The 6,529-nt window shown below is 45.3% G+C and overlaps 1 protein-coding gene across 1 annotated transcript in view; it reads left to right on the forward strand.

The window, feature by feature from the left end:
• Nucleotides 1-4,192: 4,192 nt before the first annotated feature.
• Nucleotides 4,193-6,529, forward strand: part of LOC119429304 (tyrosine-protein phosphatase non-receptor type 7) — a gene marked incomplete at its 3' end in the record, with an annotated part of 14,328 nt that continues 11,991 nt past the window's right edge. Inside the window, 1 exon segment of the mRNA XM_037696961.1 lies at nucleotides 4,193-4,453.

The raw sequence follows: 6,529 nt of genomic DNA on the forward strand, positions 1-6,529 counted from the left end.
GTGTGTGTGTGTGTGTGTGTGTGTGTGTGTGTGTGTGTGTGTGTGTGCGTGCGTGCGTGCGTGCGTGCGTGTGTGTGTGGTAATGAGTGAGTGGGTGGGTGCAGAAAAGGTTGTGGCAGAGAAGACAGAAGTAAAGTCAGAACAACAGATGAGCGAAGAGGAAAAAGACGACAATCTAACAACAATCCACAAGAAGAAGAGGAAGAGGAGGAGCAGGAGGAGCAGGAGGAGGACGCAGAGTGGATGGGAGGAAGGAGCCAGAGGGCAGGACAGCGACTGAAAGGTGAGGAAGACGAGTGATGAAAACTTCACTTGAACGATGAGTTTGAAAAGGAGAGCAGGAAGTCAGGACATCTACAAAGTAAAAGTCTGTGATGACCCTCCTTCATTTATCTAGATTTTTTTTTTTAACTATGAAAAGTCTTTTAGTTTAATTTTTGAATGACATCACTACTTTATTTAAAATAACGTTTATTTTTTAAATAGCCTGAGATTTACAGTAATTCTGATTAAACTCTTGAGCCATTAGGCCGCATGTTGAGGTTAAATATGTGGCTAGCTATGTTTTAAATTAGAGGTAGATAACTGGTTTTATAGAGGTTTCTATGATCTCGAGTTACTCAAATCCCAAGGTATTTAATTTTTTAACTAATTTTAAAGGGAACGGGTCAAAGATTTTCTTTTCTATGGAGGTCGCAGGCGTCAGTTCGCTCTGTTGGACCCTATGACCAGATACTCTCCAGAATTCTTGAAGCAAGTTAATTAATTCAGAGACACTTGTACGGGGGTCTGATATATATAAAAGCATGTCGTCTGCATATAAAGAGACTTTGTGTTCTGTACCTAGTCGGTTTATCCTCTTGATGGAGTTCTGCCTTAAAGCCAGTGGTTCCATTGTCAACTCAAATAGAAGTGGTGAGAGTGGACACCCCCGTCTCGTGCCCCGCTGCAGTTTAAATACGAAGAGATGTTACAGTTGGTGCAGAGCGCCGCCGGTATATATCAGATCATGATATAAGTTTGGGACCAAATTTAAATAAGTTTAAAGTCTCTAAGAGGTAATCCCACTCCACCCGGTCAAATGCTTTGTACACATCTAATGGCACGGTGACCTCATCACAGGTGTGTTCAGGTGGGCTGGGAGTGTACAGCACATCAAGCCTAACGCTGAAGAAAGCCTGACGGCTTTTAACAAACCCAGTGTGACCAGGCGAGACAGTAGTGTCTCACGCTCCAGTCATTTTGCCAGGACCTTTGCAAAGACGTAACATCAGTATTTAAAAGCGAGATGTGTCTTTATGAGCCACAGTTTAGAGGGTCTTCATCTGTTATCAGTCAGTGAGATGCTTGATGCTCATGCATGATGCATGGACAGGGGCAACGTGTGCGCAGTGACTCCTCAAACACAGAGCTCAATCAGGGCTAGAGTACACTTGAAAATGTATTTAAAAACTCAGATGGGAAACCGGCTGGTCCAGGGGATTTCCCATTTTTGTATATTGTTGATTGCAGAGTTAATCTCAGCCACAGAGAACTCATTCTCCAGGTCTTCAGTGAGAACAGGAGTCGCTGAAAGAAACTCAAGATTTTCAAAAACATCCTCCATGTCCCATACGCCAGCTGTTGACTCAGTCGTGTACAATGGCTGATAAAATTTACTAAAACATATTAATTTCAGTGTTATCGTGATGTGCAGCTCCCTCTTCATTGTTTATTGGTCGACTGTCGCCGCAGCTGATGTGCAAGCAGGCGCCCAGCTTTTTCATCGTGTTCGTAAGAACCCCGTCTAGATTTAGAGATTAATACTCTGCCTGCCGCGTGCACAAAGTGTTCAGTTCAGTTTGAAGTGATAAATGTTTTTTCATTAGATTCTGTGAGGAGTGGCTACGTTCTCTGTCTAACTGCAGCATCTCATCCGTTATCTGTTCTAGCCACGCCCACCCCTTTTTGTTGTTTGCGCAGTAAGAAATGATGTGACCCCTCAGGTAGGCCTTTAATGCCTCCCACACAGTAGAAGGTGGCGTTCCTGGAGTTCAGTTAACTTGGAGGAAAAATTCAGTTCCACATGTAAGTGACGGTCCTGATGTTTCTTTGAATTATTTTAATCTGCTTCCATCCCCGCCGCTCGCACCTGGAATAATGTTTCCTTTGATGTACAGTAGTCCCTCGTTTATCGCAGGGGATCCGTACCCCGAAGACCCGCGATAAGTGAAAAGCCGCAAAGTAGAAATAGTAGTACAAGTAGTAAGTAGTGGTATATTTTAATATAAATATATATATATGTATGAATGTATATAAAGGTGTTTTAAACCCTTCCCACACTATTACAATAAACAATGTTTCTAAACTCTAAACGCTCTAAAAGAGCACAGAGTACCATGATTTCAGCTCTCTGCCTCCTGTGTTCTTGGCCACACCCACTTCTCTGCTCTGCATGGAGAACAGCTGATCAGCTGCAGCAGGAAGTTTTTCCTGCAGTGTGGGCTGCACAGAGGTGCAGCAGGTGCTAAATAATTTAAAATGATTTATTGTAAATAATAATTCCATGCCGATGGTGCGGCTCATCCATCAATCAGCCAGTTGTGTGGCATGTCCAATCTTATTTTGAAAAACCGTGATAGAGCGATTCCACGAAAAATGAACCGTGAAATAGTGAGGAACTACTGCACACCACTGCTCTTTTGGGGTCGACAAAAACCCCGTCCTTCCCTCTGTACGTGACCCTGAGTCTCGCAGGGAAAAGGAGGCCATATTTTACCCCGACTCGTTCCGCAGGAGCCGCTTCACCTCGGTGAATGCTGCTCGTGATCTTGCCACCTGTGTGGAGCGGTCAGCCGAGATGAACACGGCCGACCCTTTGAAATTTATCCGACCGCCGCTGCAGAGTCTCCACACGTTCCCGACGGTAACGGAGCTTGGCCACGACCACTCCGGGTCTCCCATCCGAGCTGCCCCTGGCCGGTGTCCGGTACACGAAGTCTATCAGCGGTGGTTTATCCAGTTTTAGGACTTCCGTTAGCATGTTAGCAATCACAGTGGGTGAACCCGCCGACTCGGGAAGTCCAATAATCCTAATGGTATCGCGTCTGGTTTGCCCTCTACGGCTTCGGACTGGTTTTTTAGCCCATCAGTTTCGGTCCTCAGCTCCACCGCTGTTGAACGCAGCTATTCCAGTTCGTCCGAGTGGGAAGACGAGCAGTGTTTGAGTTCCAAATTAGCAGACCCTGCCCGGTCGATCTCCGCCCTGAGAGACGCAGCGGCGTTCGTCAGCTCGGCCCGAACCTCCAACAATTCACTCTTGATGAAGTCAAAATGTTCGGTCAGAGCTGCTCCCAGTTCTTTGTGAATCATTGCAACACCGGCTCTTACTGAGGCCAGGAGGTCTGACCCCAGAGCCGAGTCGTCTCGCCCTCCGAAGCCGCCGCCTCTCCGGCGTCTCTCACACGGCAGGCCGAAGCGCTAGCATTAGCATTAGCGATATGTAGCTGTGGAGACGATGGAAAACTTTAGATTGTTTGTGCTTAGAGGCCACATCACCAGCTTGTTGGTCCAGTACTGCGGCGACACTGGTCTCGGAAACAGAATCCAGCCCAAAGGAAGCGAGAGTGCCGTTATAAAAATTAGTTTTCCATCAGGCCTGACGGGAACGCTCCGAGACGCAGCCTACATCATCGGCGCCATCTTGAGTGTCTTCGGGTGAACCTACTTTTAGTTTTAGCTAACCTATTAATAACACTTTAACATTTTGATACTTTTAGCTTTGAGTTAGCCTGTTGTTAATTTTGGTTTGGGGCTAACCATTTGACACTGTTAAATAATCTTTTTCTGCTTTAGCTACTTATCTGCTTCTTTGAGCTTTAACATGTCCATGTCCCCTCCTTCAGCAGTTGTCCTTCAGTGCTCGGCGTCCACAGCGGGTCTGAGTGTTTTACAGTGATAGTCTTTAGTTTTCATGTCTGAGCTGCGTTCTGTTCTCTTGTTTGACACGAATGATTCATGAGCAGCCGCAGCGGTACTAATCCACGCCTGCAGCATCTCTTTCCACTCCTTCACCCATTCAATCTGTCGCTTCCTGCAGGTTTCTCCACCTGAATCAGGTTCATAACGACCAGAAAAACAAGACAAGTCTGTTCCTGCTGCTGTTTTCTTTTTCTCTTCTCTCTCTTTCCTCTCGTTCTCCACGTTACTATCACTTTCTCTCTCTTCACTTGTTTCTTCTTGCCCCTGGTTTCACAGTAACTTTTAATCCAGGAAGGCGAGACGGACTGGGGCTGAGTTTACTCTTTCTGCTGTTAGTTGGTAATCCTCCTGGTAGTCAGCTGGTGGGTTAGTTAGTGGGTCAGGTGAGTGAGCAGAGCGAGTTCAGGGAGGTCAGTCATGCTGAAGCCGAGCTGGAGACGATCAGGAGGATTAAATGAAGTAAAAGCAGAACGACATGACTGTAGGAACCCCGGTAAGACTCTAAATGTTCTTTATTACAGCAGTTTGTTGATCTGATGAGCAGTTTGTGATTTAAATCATGATTATTAGTTATACAAACAGCTGTAAGGAGCAGGATGTAAACACACAGTTTGTGTCAGGGCTGTCAGATAGAACATTATGAAATATTCTACTGTTACTTTGAAATTATCCTATTTTGACCCAGACTATAGTAACGGTATGTGTACATGTGTGTGTGTGCGTGTGTGTGTGGGGGGTCACCTTAATTGTCCCACAAGGCCAGGGTGGGGGGGGGATGAGGTCTGTGCTGTGGTTGGAGAGCACACTCACATGAGAGGAGGGGGGTCGCGTGCCTTGCAACCAGTCTGGCTGGTCAGATGGGATTTCTTTTTTCTTTTGAACATTTTTTGGTGCACAAAAATACAAAAACTGTCACAAATTTGGACATTTTAAAAACAATTATTGTGTATTGCAAAAACCCACCACTTTATAAATACAATAAATGTCATACATCTGGCACTGGTTTGCATTTTAATCCAAATGTTGGTTGAATTGAAATGCAGCCTGCAGCGCCCCTGGTGGCAGCAGTTGGAACTACAGCCTCCAATGTGAATTCTGTTCCGGTCCTTTATGTTGTTTGTTTGTGTCACTTGTTTTTATAATTGATTTTTATGTGCAGTTATAACCTAAAAACAATATAATATAATCATTAAAATAAATCTAAATAGTGTTTTTTTTTCTATAAAAAATTACTGTTGCGCTGCCTGAAAGGGCAAGAACGCAAAAACAGGAAAATATACACAGGAAAATGGATTAAAGAAAAAAATGGGTCATTAAAATAAAACAAACAATAAGATATAACCTGGGAACTCAAATAGTCCAATACAATGACAAAAATGGACAGCCCTGGGCATGATCCTTATAGTTCTGGCGGATGACCCGGAGACCATCCAAATAGGAGGAAGAGTTCAGACAGATGGCCTAAAAGATACCGCGACATGTGGGCATTGTGTTGAGCCTGCGTCTTTCTGGTCCCAAGTTGGCTGCCCTACCTCGACATCACAGCGGCCACAACTGGTGTGATAGCATCCAAACAAGATTACAAGAAAAACAACTGGACTTCTGTTTTGTAGCTGAAGACGTTTCACTTCTCATCCGAGGAACTTTCTTAACACATAAGAGGAGGAGGTCTCAGATTTCAGCTTTCAAAAACGTATAATGCACCTTTAGGCCTGATACCCAGCCATTTTCACACCTGTCAGGAATTTTAACCGTGAGACCAGAGTGGCCCGTCTGTGAATCAAACTAAGGTTGTTTTCACACTTGATAGTCCGGTAGACTCGGTTCAATTGGGGATCAAAATTCAAATTTGTCTTGAACTTTTTTGAATTCATGTGATCAGTAATGCAGTGCGACTTCGCTGTGGCGACCCCTGACGAAGGGATCAGCCGATAGAAGAAGAAGTAATGCAGCGTGCTGCTCCCTCTGTGTCCTCCACATGTGGATCTAGCAGTTCATTCCAGTCTGTTGTGTTGAAGAAGTCCTTGAGAGCTTCTTCCACCTCAGGAGACCAAACTCAGAATGAGCACGTGATGATGGGCTGTCTCAGTCAGTACCACTGGTTTGTACAGAAGCTGTAGGAGAACCAGATAGTGGTCAGATTTTCCCAGTGGGGTTGCCCTGTTCCCTCAGATTAGCATACAACAGCTCAGTAGTTGGGTTGTTCCTGGTGGGGCAGTCCACAAACTGGTGAAAAGACGTGAGTGTGGAGTCCAGTGTCACATGGTTAAAGTCCCCAGAACTTACAAAGAAAGCCTCGGGGTGTTGTGATTGTAGCGCTGCAGTGGTGGGGTGAATGACGTCACACGCCACCTGTACGTCCGCCCCCGGGGAGTGTAAACAGGTAAAAATGGTGTGTGAGAACTCGGGCAGGAGGTGGAACACCTGGAGAGCTGGTGCAAAGAGAATAACCTTCACATCAATGTGAAGAAGATGAAGGAGATGACTGTGGACTTCAGAAGGAACAAACACACCTACACCCCAGAATACAATAGTCCCTCACTACTTCGCAGTTCATTTATCTTGGACT

The sequence above is a fragment of the Nematolebias whitei genome, unplaced genomic scaffold (genome assembly GCF_014905685.2).
Source record: "Nematolebias whitei isolate Nwh7 unplaced genomic scaffold, NemWhi1 Nwh_scaf_383, whole genome shotgun sequence".
NCBI classification, from domain to species: domain Eukaryota; kingdom Metazoa; phylum Chordata; class Actinopteri; order Cyprinodontiformes; family Rivulidae; genus Nematolebias; species Nematolebias whitei.